The sequence below is a fragment of the Dipodomys spectabilis genome, unplaced genomic scaffold, assembly GCF_019054845.1.
Source record: "Dipodomys spectabilis isolate Male_0828 unplaced genomic scaffold, ASM1905484v1 ptg000527l, whole genome shotgun sequence".
NCBI lineage: Eukaryota > Metazoa > Chordata > Mammalia > Rodentia > Heteromyidae > Dipodomys > Dipodomys spectabilis.
In genome coordinates this window covers 939,369-956,705 of record NW_024871204.1, presented here as the reverse complement: position 1 = coordinate 956,705, position 17,337 = coordinate 939,369, and positions in this window count along the sequence as shown.

Genomic DNA, 17,337 nt, shown 5'->3' with positions numbered 1-17,337 from the left:
TGCAGTCCTCCCTACCCCCGTTACATTGTAAAGTTAATTTCTGCCATAGTGTCCTGTGAGTATCATTGATGGAATGGGTCAGCTTTTGTACTTCTTTCAACATTTTGTTATTTCCCTTCTCTTCCCCCAGTCAGATAAATGCATATACAGGATGCAGGGTACCAGATTCCAAGACAGGAATTGCCATGGATAAAACCAATAGGAAAAGAAAAATGACATAAAATAAGAAGAAAGAACTAGCTGCTGTACATTGGCTATAACAAGCTTGACAATTAAACAAAAGAAGACCTGCAGTTTCTATGTCTTGAAGTTCATTTCAATTAGCATCATTTTGTATGGTCAATTATATATATGAATATACATGTTATGAATATATATATATATATATATATATTCAAAACTCCTCAGCTATTATAATCCACTTTCAGGAGTAACAGGTTAATGCTAATCATTGCAAAGGAGGGAAATCATAGAGCCCATGTTTCTTTGGGCTGGCTTGATTAACTTAGTATGATTTTTTTCCAAGTCTTTTCATTTTCTTACAAAAGGGACCATGTCATTCTTTCTGATAGAAGCATAAAATTCCATTGTGTAATTATACCACATTTTCTTGGTCCATTCATCTACTGAAGGAGAACTGGGTTCGCTCCATATCTTTGCTATGTAAACAATGCTGCAATGAACATAGTTGTGCTGGTAGCTTATTGTGCCCTAGTTTGAGATCATTTGGATAAATACTGAGGTGTGGGATTGTTGGAGAAGTTCTATGTTGAATCTTTTGAGGAATCTCCATACTGCCTTCTAGAGTGGTTGAACCAGCTTACATTCCTACCATCAGTGTCGTAGGGTTCCAATTTAGCCATATCCACCCCAGCATCTTTTATTATTTGTTCTCTTGATAATGGCCATTCTAACTAGGGTGAGTGGAATCTAAATGTGGTTTTGGTTTTGCTTTGCATTTCTTTTATCACCAGTGATGCTGAGCATCCCTCTTCTCTTTCTGAGAGACCACACTATTACAGGTTTCTAGTGTCTCAACAGAGGCATAGAAACTTGTAATATTGTGTGATTTTGTTGTACATTCACTTCACTTGAGTTTCCAATGACTCCTATAACTTACAGTAAAGGTTTATACTATTTATCTTACTGAAAAAAAAAACACTCATTTTCAAAAAGCATAGAAAAAAATATCTTTGTCAGGGGTCCCAGTGAATTCTAAGGAAGTTTCTTTGCTGGGAAATTTTACTTGGTTATTTGTTCGTTATGTCATTTTAATGGCGTTTCACCACCAACTGCTCAACAAACTAACAACTATGTTGCCTCATTGGATTTTGCTTCAAAAGTTACAAAATATTTTGACATATTTTTGGTTTGTGTTTGGGGGAATTTGGCTGTTGGAGTTCAAGTGGGCCAGTACTCAGGCTTCAACTGAGGGTCTGGAGCTCTTGCTTAGATTGCTTTACTCAGTGCTGTCACTGTGCCACTCAAATCTCATCTCCACTTCTGGCTATTTCTACTTAGTTGACGATAAGAATCTTGAGGATTTATTACCTTGGTTTGCCATCAAACTGTGATCATCAGATCCCACCTTCGTGATCAGCTAAGATTACAAGAATGAGCCAGACACTGGACATATTGTGCTCTCTATGAAACCTAAACAAGAGCACATAATTCTGAAGCATGTGTGTAAATTTATGTATTTCAAAATTAGTTAGAAAAATATAGCATTTATGTGTGTGTGTGTGTGTATATATATACATAATATAAATGTGCAGAGGGAAATGAGGATGTACCTGCTGATTTTGAGGAAAGAGTTCACCTATGGTCTTTCTCAGACTGGGCTACACTGTACAGAATGCTTGAGACTAAAGGTGAGGTAAATGATGTCATCATCCAATTAACTACATCCCTTGCTAATATATGCATATACTGTGGTGTTGTCATGATTATTTCGTGTATGAAAGCCAGTACTGGGGTTGAATTCAGGACCTAGGTACTGTTGCTTAGCTTTTCTATGCGATGCTAGCACTCTACCATTTGAAGCACAGCTCAGCTTTCTGCATTTACTGTTTAATTGGAGGTAAGAGTCTTTTTTGCTCAGTTGGCTTTGAAGTGAGTTCTTCATATCTCACCACTCTGAGAAGCTACTTTTACAGTCCTGAGTTTCTAATGCCTAGCTTTTTATTATTACTTTTACAAGCTACATGCTCACACACATTTCTTGCATTCAAAAATCTCACTGTTTATCCTGAATGACAATATGTGAGGAAAGATGGATCAGTGTGTATGTTATCAAATGGGCCTCTAGCCCAATTAACATCCTTCTGGCATTAACATATTCCAATGAGTGAGCACACATTTCCACTTTCACTCTGCCTTTTTTATCTTCCTTTATGAACTGTCTTTGATACATCTTATCTCCCAAACAGGAGATATTATGTGAATGTATTTGATAATATTTCAGATGGGGGTGGTGTTGTGTGTCTGGATGTCTGTTGTCGGAGGCCGCCCAGTTGGGCTTCAGGCACAGAGCTAATGCTTCCTGTCTACTATTTGCATCTTAGACTTCTAAGAAGCTAGGATAACAAGCATGAACCACCTTCAACTGGCTTGTTTTAGAAGCATTAATTGCTTTTCCTTCATTGCTTTTTTTCCTGGAAAGTTGATCTAGACAGGCTGCTTGTACCTCATGATAAGGTCATTTGAATAATACCCTTTGCCTCTGGCATTTCTGAAAATCATTTCCTCAGTTCTAGGCAAATGAATTTGTTCTAAAGCCAATAGCATTTTACTTCTGAGATGTCAGGTAAATTATTTAAATCTCTTATCCTTTCCTTTGCCAAAGCAATTAGAATGTCTCTTAAAACCCTACTTCTTGAGAGTATTAGAGTTAGAAGGTATCATGTGCACACTTTCAATTAGTGTCTCCTTTTATAAGCATATGTTACAAGATTAGGTGGAAGAATGATGACTATTGAATTAATTTGATAACAACTCTAGGATTTTTAAGGCTTAATGCTCATTAACTCAAAGGAGGATTAAAGGCATTCACAATAGTGGAATGTGGCTACTACCCATATGATGTATGTGGAAACTGATCACAATTCTTATGATTAATAAAATAAATCCTCAAATTTCCAGTGGAAGACTGCTATGCTAACTGGAGGAGACACTAATTGTAACAGGGCATTGAAAAATGGTAATGAAGCAAAATATGGGGGAGAGCAATTGCTAAGGATATAATTTCCAAGGCTCATACCAAATACATTGAACGAGAATACTAAGTGATGAATGACTGAGCACCAAATTATATTTTTTAGCTTCTTTGTTTTGTGACGTCATGGGATTTGGACCTGAGGCCTGGGTGCTGTCCCTTAGTTTTTTCCTCAAGCCTAGTGCTCTTCCTGTTGAACCACAGCTTCATATCCATATTTTTGGTGGTTAATTGCAGATCAGTCTTACAAAATTTCTTCTTTGGGCTTAATTAAAATTGATCCTCAGATATCAGCCGCCTGAATAAGTAGGATTCCAGTTGTAAGCTACAATTACATTTTAGAAATATTCTTTTGGTTTTTTCCCTTCCCCTCCACAAATTATAACAACATCAAATACAGTGAAAGCAGGGGTTATACTGTGGGGTAGGGACATGCAAAGCAACAAAGAAAAAAATCTTATAAATGTGTAAGAAACAATCGCACAAAAGAAATAAAACATTTGAATATATATCTTAGGGTTCATTTCCCTAACATCAACTTATCTGAACTTTTCTGCTTGACTCAGACATATACTATTTACTGCAAATAAGGGAAACCATAGGACCTATGTTTCTTTGGGCCTGGCTTACTTCACTTAATAGGGATACAGGTGGACCCAGTGCAACAATGAGATGTACAAGTTCTTATGTCGAAAATGAACTTTACAACTTTGGTGGGGGGGGGAATAAGACTGGGTTGGGGGAGGATGGGAAGGGATGGGAAGAGGAAACAAAGGAGGAGGTTACAATGCTTGATAAGAAATGTACTCATTATCTTGCCCATGTAATTGTAACCCCTCTGTACAGTATTTCCACAATAAAAAAAGAAAAGAAAGGAAAAGAAAAGAAATATTCTTTTGGAGAATCAGATATGTCTGACTACTATTTTAGCACTTTGGTTCCAGTTGGTCATTTCAGATTTATGGTAAAATCCGAAGTTTTCTTCTTGTAATCCACAGAATACAACATCTATCTAATTTATTCCTATCTTCATTTTTGACCTCCTTTTTTTTCATTGTACAATTCCATTCTTACTTTACAAGCAAGTATGTCTGTTCTTTTTTACTTTTCTGAAGCCAGTCAGGTCCAATCCTATCAATGGGGGATGTATTTGCTGTTCTTACTGCCTGGACTACCTGCTCTTAGATAATTGTCTGGATGATGACTCTCATATCAACTATCTCTTGTTCAGGGAGGTCTCCTCCCATCCCCACTGTGAAGTTGTTGCTACAAAATCACCAATGTCATGTCTCTGATTTATAGAAATTCTCATTATGATTTCTGGTTTTCTTTTCAGCATGAAATTGGTAAAGAGAGAGCCACATTAACTTCTGTTTCTCCAACACCTGTAACAATGCCTAGTCTTTAGTGCTCAGGAGCCTTACATGGAGATCAGTCTTCTCCAGCTCAATTTATCCTAGCTTCTGGTCAGAACAGCCTTCAAGCTGAAGTTTGGTGGCTAGTAGTCATTCCTCTCATTCTTTGTGTATTTTGGTGTTGTTGAGTCCACTACAGGGCAAAACCAGTACCTGACACCTATTTGTGGCTATGGCAAAGGTGGCTGTGACATCATACCAGTTATGGCCATTGTTTTGTGAAGCTGTGTGAGGACACCCACCCCGACACAATTTCCCACATATATGTGTCTCTTTTGCCCAGGAGTGCCTTAAACAATTCAGCAACCAAACTGTCACCCAGTTCCTGATACACTCAGAGTATGTTTCCATTTCCTTTAAAAAAAGAACAATTCAAGACATGCTTTGATGATTTGTCATTGAATTACTGAAACAGAGTATATAATTTTATGTACTTGTAAGTCTTTGTCCATCTCTCTTGAGCCTTTGCCATATTTCCATGTGTTTGCAGCTTGGGAAGGGAAATAAGGTTTAATTCAGTAGAGTCAGGGACTATAGTTCAGAAGGCTATTTTTAGACCCTTTTGGAGAGAATGACAAGTCTTCATCTGATGTTCTACATATGGCCATCTTGGTACAGGAACTAAGTAGACTATCATAAGATAAGAGGCTTGTCCTGATTTCTACTGACTTTCATCTGGGCTCAGGGAGTGTGATCCCACTGCATATGTGTCTCTTTGTTACACTGGGGGTCCCAGACCTCCTCTAAAAGTCTAAGGCCATGGGGGTAAGTGAGACTAAAACTCAGAACCCAGCTTCCCACATCACTAGGATTAAAGGCGTGAGCCTTATAGACTTAGCTTTTAACTGCTTTTTTATACATAGTATAGTCATTTTCATTATATTCACTTCATAGACAGATATATAAAAATATATGTATATGTTTATTCATCTATTTATAATCAGTGTTAGATCTAGAAACACACAAATATATTCATATAATTATAATCAAATTATATCAATACTTTCCCCAATAATAATTTACACTAATGTTTTGTGAAATATATACTCAAGACTAAAAATTTAAATGCCTTTGTTGTTTGAAAAATCATATTCAATCTTATATGTTATATAATATACTATATATATAACATCAAGAATATAACATGTATGTATATATAATTTATTTAATTATGTTATTTTTCTTCCTGATTTTGTGTTTGTTCATCTATGTAAGCCTTTCTTCTATTGATGATGGCTTTTACTTTCCCTTATACATATTTCCTATATATTTTGTCAAATATGTTCAGACCTAAATACATTTTTTATATTATTGGGGCCAAATTTTTCTTCCTTGTTACTGAAAGCACAATGAAGATGTATAAAGATTTGAACTCACTGTTGGAAGAGTGTCCCACATTCCACTAAATGTTGTGCATTTTCCCAATTGACAGAATAGTTTTCTACACATCAGATCTGCTATGTCCTAGACATTTTTAGCCACCTTATCACCCCATGCAGGCATGGCCTGGCTTCTTTGCCTCTCCCTGTGCATTTAACAGTTCCCTTTATATGCAGTAGGCTCTCTTGTACAGCCTCCTGTCACTCTATCCCCCCTGACCAATAGAACACGTGGGTACGATGCCTCAGAATGTAGTCTGAAATAGAAACATAGTTAGTATTCATGAATCGGGAATATATAATGAACATTGACATTTTAATAAAGTTAGAAAAATAAATAGAGTGAACATTTTGCAACAATCAGAACAAAAAGAAAATTAAAGATTTTCCCAGGAAGGGGGAAAGGAAACTCTAAATCTAAATTGGTCTCTAAGTTGCCTTCACGCAGGAAGTCTGCCTCATAGTCCTCAAAGTCAAAAGGTATTTACTTCCTCACTAAAGACAGGATTTTCTTTCAGAGTCCAGGGAGGGACAGATTCTAATTTCTCAATTGGAAATTGGATCCCCTGCAGAAGGACAGATTCGTCTGGGTATTCAGTGAGGAAAGATTCCCTTTCCCCAACTGAATCTAGATTTTGGACCTCATTTATTGGTTTTCCTGAACATAGGCTGCGGTCATTTTCCATTAGCACACATTTACCCTGCATACCAAGACGTGTCTTTTTGACTGGTTTGGAGCCAATCTAGGTGGCTTGTGAATATCAATGGAAGACATTCTGGATTGTCTTCTTCCTTGATGGTATTTGCAGGTGCACCTGCATCACATGTGGGGTTCAGAACCACTGGGACGAGCACAGGACTCAAAACCTGCTTGGGCCTTTCTACAAAATCAAAAACTCTTATATTCACATACTTTTTGGAGATCAGTAATGGCTTCCAATCTCTATCAGTCACCATAGATGACATCACTGATGGGTTCTTTTTCTGGAGTTCAGCAGGAGCTGCTCTATGGTGATGCAAACTTGAGAATGGAAATAGATAGAGAATTCTTAGAACTCTAGATGTTAAGGTTTGACTAAACTTTTATGAGGATGTAATGGGAGAATCTGTAGAATTTGAGTTTTGACTGAACACATGAGAAAGTAGGGTGTTTCTAATGAGTGGCTACTTCCAAGTTCTTTCAAATGGATAACAGATATTACCTGGCAAAGAACATCCATAAAAGGAATTTTGCCAAGCTGGGGCATACTTAGGGCTCTTGGCCAATTCGGCACATCCCTAGAGACCCAGGTTCTATCCCTATACACCAGCTCTGAGGCATCTAAACAAGGACTTCTTCCTATTTTTCTTAGTCTCATGGGTAATGCGTTCCTCCAGCTGGTCCAGAAGAACATGGAAGCAGAAGAGCAAGTTTGAAGAGGGCATTTTGAGTTTGACATACTGTGTAAGTTCTTTCAGGGTGTCATGGTCCTTGTGCTCATAGAAATCATCAAGTTAGAAGTCCGTCCACATAGGGAAGATGGAACAAACCATGCTGTTGGCAGATTGGGGACAAGAGAAATGAGAGCACGCCTTACCCTTCCTGAGCCTTTTAATATAACGTTTTTCTGGCGGGACATGCATGTTGGGAAGTGGGAAAAGACGCTTCCATGCAGGATGCTCCTCACAACCCACTTCTAGGAATTTCTCTAATACAATCCTTTACAATTTCCCATGTGACAGGAGGAGAAACTTGTTTCCCCACTGGATCTGACTTTTTATACACAACCCTCCTTGTAATCCATGAGAGTCCAAAACAACAACCACATCCACAACTGTGTAATCTGCTATCCACTGACATGGCAAGCCTCAATCCACTGGGGAAAAATCACAACTGGTGTGCAAAAAACGATTTGACTTTGATTCAGAAACTTCAAAGATACCCAGTTTTCAAAGACAGAACTTCTCTTTGTGCCAACGTCCACTTATTTCTTCATCTTGTTCATCTTCCTCCCAGTAATAGTAGAAAGATCTGTACCAATGCCAGGAGATAAGGAGAATAACTCTATGCTTTTCCTTTTCTGAACTAACAGGACACACATGGGAGTCGCTAAGTCCCACATGGTAATGTAAACATGGCAGACAAAAAGTGGAGATATGTCTATACAATTTCAAGGAAATACTGTGAGGATGCTTATATTCCTCTGTCCACATAAATGCACAATGGCTCATGCCTCTAATCCTACTAATCCGGAGAGTGAGATCTACGGATCACAGTTTGAACCCAGTCTAGTTTGTAAAATTGTAAAGACACTTTTCTTCAATTAACCAGCCAAAGGCCAGACCTGGACCTGGGGCTCAAGTGGTAAAGTGCTACGAATGGGACAGCACTCAGGCCCCAAATTCAAGTTCAAGTTGCATTCTTTGTTCTGTCCATATTCCTTCATAGGCTTCCAAGATAGTGATTTCCTAGGAGAGGGTGGACGATGGGTGCCACTGAATCATTCCTTCAATCATAGTTTCTCAGCAAGCATACTGCTAAGGTTCCACTAGCTTATGAGGCAAATGAAATGTTCTGGCAGCCCAATACTAAGGAAGTAGCCGGGGAGGGTACTTCTTTGTCTCAAGCCAAGCTCCTGCACCAGACCCCAGTGAAACACTCTCAGAGAGCTACCAAGTATTCCAATAACCTTCCAGAGGGGGTCTCATCAGCCCTGGGTTTGAAAAAGGAAAACTCACTTTTTAAACAGAATATCCAGCAAGTGCTCCATTGTGGCCCATTCTCTATAATGGTGGAGAAAGTTTCCAACACAGCAGAGATCACCTTTCTGGTAGGCAGGGACCAGTTCCATTACCAGCATTTCCAACATGCCTGAGTCCAAGCTCCATAAATTATCAGGCATATTCAGGGTTTGTGCTGACTGATTGTCACACTGAGGTGGTAAAAAGAATGGATCTTTGAAACATGGAAATGGGAGTACACTTCAAAATGAGTAATTGTAATAGAGTGGATTGAAAAGTACACTGCAAATATTTTCTCAGTAAACACATATAAAAACACACAATAAAAAGATTGTACTGTGGGCTAGGATGAGATTAAATAGATTTCTTGTCCTAGTTATACCTGGCCTGAGTTGCCTTGTGATTCCCTTGGTTTCTTCTTATAAAAAGGTCTGAGATATGGGATTCATGTTTATCACTGATCCAATGTCTGCAGCATCGAGTGAGGCACTCACACCTCTCATGCTGAGACCTGAGTCTCTTGAACTTTGAAAACAACACAGGAACACCTTTCTTGTTCCTGAGCTACAGGCCACAAGAGGTGTCTTGAGCTGACTGTCAGTTACAGTTGCTTAGCTTTCAGAGTTCCATATTATATTCCATTGTGAGGGAAGTAGTGTCATCTCTCAGAGCCCAATGATCTAAGCTGTTTGCTCACATAAGAACATGCCAAAGACAAACTGAAGGCTGAAATCTCCCCTCCCACATCACTCTATACACATGTGGACATTGTCAATTCCCAACATCCTCAGCTAGGCCTAGGAACCAGCATGGTCTCAGCCTCATAGAACCCTTCCTAAGTCAGATCCATGCCTTGTTTGTCACTATTCCTCTCATCTGCACAAATCATTTTGCCTCTCAGGGCCCTCTCAGCCTGCTATGTGCTTCTTGCATCTATTTTTGACATCCACTTCCTAGAACATTGTTAGGTTTTTGTTTCCTAATCTTCTGTTTGCTCTTGAAGTACCTGTGTGATGTCATGTGGAAAAAAGGCAAGTATAAAAGGTGGGAAAATCATACAAGTATTGAAAAACAAACCTTACACATATAGTCAGATATTTTTACAGGTGTACATTCTGGTAAGATAAAAGATTATTTTGAAACTTTTGTCATATTTTATGATAGAGGGGAAGGGGAGAAGATAAGAGAGGTTACATTGTCTTCTCATAATACAATGATTAAAAATACTGTGGTTGAAGGAATGTAAGATTTAAAGATAAAAACTGCTCCTGTCTGTTTTATAAGCTAGTCGTTTATAAAGTATTCCTCACTAAAGTCTTATCATGACTGTCCCACGAACTACCTTTCTCCTTCAAAATAATCAGGAAAAACATTCAGAAATAAGTGAGCTGTTTTCCAATATCTGGATAAGAATTTAAGATACAACACTGCCTGCAATGTGTGTATACATGTGTGTGGGAGTGTGTGTGTGTATGTGTGTTAATGTGTGTCTGTGCAAATGTGTGTTTTAGGACTTGAACTCAGGGGCTAGATGGCAAACCTGAGGCATCTTTCCCTTGAATGTACTGCTCTACCAATTTTGCCACAGTTCCACTGCAAGCTTTTTGTAGTGAACTGGAGAGGAGAGACTCATACAATTTCCTGCTCAGGCTATCTGAACTAAATCTCAGGACTCAACCTCCTGATTAGCTAGAGTTATAATTATGAGCCTCCAGAACCTGGTGATGAAGCATTGTTACTGGAGGCAATGGGGTTTCAAGTTTCAGTCCAGCTTCACAACACTCTACATCATAAAACAGCAACAGCAAAACTCTATATCAAAATATAATAATAACATATAATTAGAATACAATTTAGTGATGTAGTCTGCTAGCATAACTTTCAGGTAACCATGGTCTTAATGATTTAGCATCACAAAACCAAACAAAATGAGATAATTTCATTAGACTCAACAAATTTTTTAATTCTATCTTATAATAATTTCAAAACATTATAAGAAACAGGAAAACATTCATATGTATAAGGAGAATGTAAAGAAAAATGGCAGATTTTGAAATGGAAAATTGTACACTGCAAGAAAACTATTGTCATGGTTAATAGGTGATAATGTTCTTCAGAGCAGCAGTAGATAAATATTTATTTCCTATACATAGTCTAACTTGTATCTATCTTTATCAACTTCCAATCTTCTAGTGCACATTATCAATGTATTCATGTTTATGGTATATTTCAAAATAGCAAAGTCAGGAGGTTAACAAAATACATTAGCTTCAATGTTTTAGGACATAAACCTGCTAATTATATTGACTATTCTATATATTAAAAATGAAGTGTGTTATCATTGTATGCTGTAAGTATGTACGTACACTACTTCAACGTGAAATGGAATACAAGATTTTTCCTGTGAAGCTTGCTATTCAGGACATCACTTCCAGACCAGTGTAGTTTTACCTGCAATCCTCCCCAACCATTAGCTACGTGTGATGGAATATGTTTATCATCCCAGGTTCATGGGTAGTTGAGAGCAGGAGGATTTCAATTCTATGCCATTCTAGGCAAGAATTTCCACATGGCTCCATCTCAACCAAAGAAGTTTCAACATTGCCTAGCACCTATCAACCCTCACCTAGGAGAAAATAAAAATAAGAGCATTGTAGTATAAGAAACAAATTATATTAAAACATGCCGATATAAACTATCATGAACAACACACACCTAGTGTTTGTTTCTCATACCTGTAATACTAACTATAGCTAGGATTATATATGTGAGCCCGAGGCACCAAGCAGTTCATCATTTTAAAAAAGTCTATTTGAAGACAGGTGCCAGTGTCTCATGCCTATAATCCCAGCTACTCACTAGGCTTAGATCTGAGTATCGCAGTTCAAAGCCAATCCCCATAAGAATCTTATCTCCAATTAGCAACTCAAAAACCAGAAGTGGCCTGTGGCTCAATTGGTAGAGTGCTACCTAATTTGAGCACAGAAGCATAGGGACAGTGCCCAGACCCTGAGTTCACCCCACAACTGACTCAAAAAATAAACTTTTTAATGGCTGAATTTCTTGTGAATTAAAATGACAGCTGTGGTATACAATTCTATAGACTACAACAGATTTCATTATATTTGTAGTTAGAAAAAGCAGCAGCACTTGAATAAAGGACATTTTTTTCATAAACTGGGGCAGACTGGTCTCTAATTAGAGGAAATTGCTGGACTCATACGTAGTATTTTTTGGTTGGTTTTTGTTTTGTTTTTTGAACAGGATGAGAAAAATTATTTCTGCCAATGGTCATTTGGATATGTTTGACATCATTCACAGGCCGTGTAGAATTAACAGTAAAGACAAGACACAGTCAACTGGCAATAAACCTACTTGTTTTTATGCCATGTTCCAAAGGATTGTTTAGCTTATATGTCCCTATGGACTATAGTTTCCTATTCTTGCCTTCATCAAAATACAAGTATGTTCCACCAATTCAGATTTGAGCCAGGCAATATGTAGTATTAGTGCTAAGAGTCGAGGAAAATTGTAACACAACCAGGGAAGCATAAAACCAACACTTTAGTAGCTGGACACTGAAGACTCAGGCCTTTAATCCTAGCTACTCAGGAGGCTGATGATCACAGTTCAAAGACAGCAGGAGTGAGAAAATTTGTGACTCTTCTCTTCAATTAACAACCAAAAAGCCATAAAAGGAGCTGGGGCTCCAGAGGTAGAGTAGCCTTGATTACAAAAACCCAGGGGCAGCACCCAATCCTGAATTCAAGCTGAAGGTCAGGTACACAAATAAAAAACATCAACAACAACAAAAAAAGAAACTGGGAGAAAGCTCAGGAAAGGATGGCATTGTCTACAAGAAAAATATACACATGACATGAATTGTGAAATGGTAAACTCACTGTACACACCTTAGTAACAATTACATTTAAAAAATAATCTGAGAAATCCCAAAGCCATGGGCCTTATGATGTGCATCTGCTTTCCAGAATTTCAAAGTTACATCATCTGAGCTGGTACCTCACAGGTTGAAGCCCAGGGTGATTAGTAAATATGAAGGCAGAGATCTTTTCAGAATGTCCCACCAAATCTTTGCTTACGTTAAGCAAAAAAAAACAAAACAAAGCAATGAAAATAGACTTTCAGGTTAATTAGGCTGCTATTAAAGATTCAGATGTTGGTATACTTTGTGGAAGGGAAGGGAAAAAATTGTTTAAATAGGGATACAGTTGGACCCATTGCAACACTGAGATGTACAACATATTATGTCAAAAAATGAACTTTACAACTTTGGTGGGGTAGGTGGGGGATGGGAAGGGCTGGGAAGGGGAAACAAAGGAGGAGGCAACAATGCTTCATAAGAAATGTACTCATTACCTTGCTCATGTAATTGTAACTTCTCTGTAGGGTATTTTCATAATTGAAAAAATTAAAAAAGGATTCCAGGCAAAATTATACTGTTACATGATAAGTTAGTACATATGTTTTGTAGATACTGAACTCACATGTGTCAGAAAAATATCCATGGATTCAAAACTCGAAACACTGAAGTGTAAGGTATATTAATTAGGGAAGTTTCATTAGGTAGCCAACGAAAAGAACACCACATGGTATTCAGTCAGGTAAAGTAGTTTATTTACTGAACTGCTGCCCATGCCATACATGGCGGAGAGGCATGTAAAAAAAAGGGGGAGCAACCTAACCTAGTGTCAGGACATATCTAGGCCAAGGACCGGATGAGATATGGCCAGGCAAGGGAAATGTCTGGCCACATTGTATCTGGATGTGACCTCAGGGCCTGGGATTCACCTGTAGCCACATGGAAAGTGTTACCAGAGGCTGACCAGGTTGTGACTTAGCAGGAGGGGGAGGTGGCTGTCTCCAGGTGTGCCAGATACCTAGGTAACACATAAAGGGTGGAAACAGCCATAGGAAACAGTCTGCATAGGGTCTGCATGCTGGGGCAGACCTAATACCAAATACAGGTAGTTCCTCGGCCAAGTGACTCCTGACTCCAAACCATTCATTCTCAATCATTTTCTTTCTTTGTTTCTTTCTTTGTTTCTTTCTTTCTTTGTTTCTTTCTTTCTTTCTTTCTTTCTTTCTTCCTTCCTTCCTTCCTTCCTTCCTTCCTTCCTTCCTTCCTTCCTTCCTTCCTTCCTTCCTTCCTTCCTTCCTTTCTTTTCTTTCTCCTTCCCTCCCTCCCTCCCTCTCTCTATCTCTCCTCTCTTTCAATCAACCTCCCACTCTCCCCTACCTCAGTATTCTCAACTCTCAAATAATGAACACTTGCTGAGTTGAACTCACAGGCTGGGAAGAGCAGCTCAATTGGCAAATGTGAAATTTAATTTAATATTTCCTCACACCTCTACCACAGGTCACTGGAATCAAATTGTGAACAATTAGCAGCATGGCATTTCAAGCCTTTTGGAGGAGGAAAGCAAGCAAATATACTGCATTCTGTGAGGCCCACCCAGGGAAGGTGAGGAAGACTCCTTCCTCCTCTTGGCTAAATACCAGCCCAGTTTCTGGATCAGGAGAGGTGAGTGCCTCCAAGTGAGCCAGGGGTCTATGTGACACAGGTACTGAGCAGAGACTTAGCTTCTTGTGGTGCTGAGATGAATGGCATGATTCAACATGATCCACTATTTTGTTGAGATTGATACATCCTAAATTTTTGGTTAGGCAATGTTCAAATTGTGATCTATTTTTTTCTGATTGCTAACCATGTTTATAGATGTGAGCCAGCACATCAGACCATTCAAAGTCCTTTATTACATATGGAAGACATGAAATTTCCCAAATGACATACAAGTTGACAGACAGCAAAATAAAGCCTTAATTCTGGTAGAGATGTGTTTTTAATGTGAAACAAACTTACTTAGCAAAATATCTAACTACTGTGGTTCTACTTTCAAACTTACCCTACATTTTAATATCAAATCACCTATATTTGCAAATGATTCACTCAAATTACCTGTAATCATTTATTTCTATCATATCTTCTAGAGGTAAGCAGAACTGAAGCACACACTATTAAAGTGGTAGAATTTGAGAGGATCACAGTTCTGAATCAGTCTAGGAAGGAAAGTATCACCCATATCCACCCATTAGGTAGGGATATTGGAATGCAATCATGATCCCAGATTTTTAGGATAGGAGCAAAAATTGCTACTCTATGAGTAAAGTAACTTAAATAAGAAAGGATTGGTGGAATTACTCCACTGGTGGAGTACCTGTCTGGCAAATACAACATCAAAACTGCAATCAACTTCCTAAATATAAAATAAGAAAAGGAAAGAAAGAACAACTCATACTGAGTGAGCATGTGTTCAATGTAACATTTACACTAAATTATTATAATTATAATGCCATCATTTATTTCTAGGGGCAAACACATTTTGTGTCAAGCCTAAATGAAAAAAATAATACACTATATCCAAAGCTTTGTTAAAACACACATCTGGCTTACAATTGTGAACACTTACGTTTGTATGTGCAGTACTGTTGCAGGGTTGTTAAGGTTTCTGGAAGTCCATCCTTTTGATGAACTTGACATGATGAAATTACCTAATCATACAATTCACTGGAAAGATACTGTATATATATATATATATGTATTTATATACTAAGTGACATGTAAATAAAATAAAATGAATAAATTACAATGAATAAATTTAGCGAACTGATACCATTTGCAAATAATTATTGTACCTTAATAAATTGTGTCTTAAAGTATCCAATGCTATATCACACTTAAATGGTAGTTGATCTTCTTCAGCGTTTTTATTTAATTTATTTATTTGGGTCTGATCTCTGGGCATGGGCGCTGTCCCTCAGCTCCTCAGCTCAAGGCTAGCACTCTACTACTTGAGCCACAGCATCAATTCCGGCTTTTTTTCCTGCTTATGTGGTGCTGAGGAATCAAACCCAGTGCCTCATGCATGCAAGGCAAGTGCTCTACCACTGAACCACCTTCCCAGCCCCTTCAGCTTTTTTATGATATTTTTGTTCTTTGTTTTTCAGATGAAAAAGCCTGCAAATAAATATACTTGTCTGACGTTCCTTTCTTTAGAAAATGAAAAGCAGCTGCATAATCTGGCTCTTTATGTGTCATCAAAATAATTTTTTTATAATTTCAAGTCTTAGACTTAGATCTCACTCATTTTCTTCCAAAAATACCTATGGCAAGGAGAAAATGAAGGATCATTCTGTTACTTTGGGGGCTTCTGTTCTTAATCATTGCAATAAATATTATGAAAATCAACCTCTGAAACTATTCAGAGAGATGACTTGAAAGTTAACTTTCTACACACTCATGCTACTCCCTCAACTAAATCACAGAACATAAAATAAGTAACATTTTAGCTGGGAGCCAGTGGCTCATGCCTGTAATCCTAGCTACTCAGGAACTGAGATCTGAGGATGGTAGTTCAAAGCTAGCCCTAGCAGGAAATCTGAGACACTCTTACCTCCAATAAACCACCAGAAAACCAGAAGCGTCACTGTGGCTCAATTTGTACAGTGCTAGTCTTGATCTAAAGAGCTTAGGGACAGCACCCAGGCCCGGAGTTCAAGCCCCATGACCAAGAATAATAAAAAAGGGGAAAAGCAACATTTTAATGCTAATGTGCACATATGCACAAAAATTGTCTAGAAATAAAATTATAACAGCCTCAGGACTGGCAAAAAAAGAGATTAAAGTGAAACTGCCTTCAATCATTCATTTAGTCAATCTATACACAGGGCAGGCTCTTGGAATTCACATCACTAACTAAAGGGGTAGAATTTGAGAGGATCACAGTTCAGAACCAGTGTGCAAGGAAAGTAATAAGATTTTAATATCATCCTAAAGTCTCGCATGTTGGAATGCATTTGTGTTCCCAGCTACTTGGAAGACAGAGGTGAGGAACTTAGCCTTTGTTCAGCCATCAGCAAAATTGATAACCTATGAGCAAAGTAACTAAATTGAAAAAGGATTGTTTTAATGGTAGAATACTTGTTCAGCAAACAAAATATCTAAATTCATACTCGTTTCCTAAAAGAGGAAAGAAAAGGGAAGAAAGAAAGAGAAAGAAAAGACAATAGAGACGGAGGAGGAGAGAAGGGAAGGAAGGAAGGAAGGAAGGAAGGAAGGTAGGAAGGAAGGGAGGGAAAGAAAGAAAGAAAGAAAGAAAGAAAGAAAGAAAGAAAGAAAGAAAGAAAGAAAGAAAGAAAGAAAGAAAGAAAGAAAGAAAGAAAGGAAGGAAGGAAGGAAGGAAGGAAGGAAGGAAGGAAGGAAGGAAGGAAGGAAGGAAGGAAGGAAGGAAGGGAAAAGAAAGAAAGGGAAGAAGAAAGAAAAGGAGAAAGAGAAGTATAAATAAACAGCTCAGCATGTGTCACATGTTAATAATAACCCTAAAACATTTTAGCTATAAATGCCATCATTTAATTCTCTGGACAGAGACATTTTGTATCAAGCCCTGTTGTACGGACTTGGGATCCCCAAATGTCCACGAGGGACCACAACCAATGTGAACAGCAAAAGAGTCATTTATTTGCAAGCTCAAGCTTGGTCTTCCGTGCACTCGGTAACGGGTGCCAGTAAGAGACCCCAAGCACAAAATCA